The following is a 344-nucleotide window of genomic DNA, read 5'->3' on the forward strand; positions in this document are numbered from 1 at the left end:
ATGGGAGCTGGCTGCTCGTTCTGGCCCTGGGAAGCAATGCCTGGATGTTAGCTGGTGGGAGCCCACGGGCAAGAAGTCCATTGATTTTGGCATCACTACCCATATGTAAGCACCCAGGGAGGCAGGACGCTGCTGGGCGAGACCAGCCAGGAGCCCTTGCGCAGGGGCAGCTCTCTGCTCTGAGTTCGAGCAAGGAGAGCCCCAGCAGCACTCTCCAGACAAAGGGACAGCAGTGCAGAGCCACCCGGGAGCCCCAGCGGCTCTGCATCCCCTCCTGCCACCCACCCATGGCTCCTACAAGTGATCCTCTCTCCAGCACGCACTGAGCCAGCCAGGCTTGTGAG

The sequence above is a fragment of the Antrostomus carolinensis genome, unplaced genomic scaffold (genome assembly GCF_000700745.2).
Source record: "Antrostomus carolinensis isolate BGI_N321 unplaced genomic scaffold, ASM70074v2 scaffold12045, whole genome shotgun sequence".
In the NCBI taxonomy this organism is placed as follows: Eukaryota; Metazoa; Chordata; class Aves; order Caprimulgiformes; family Caprimulgidae; genus Antrostomus; species Antrostomus carolinensis.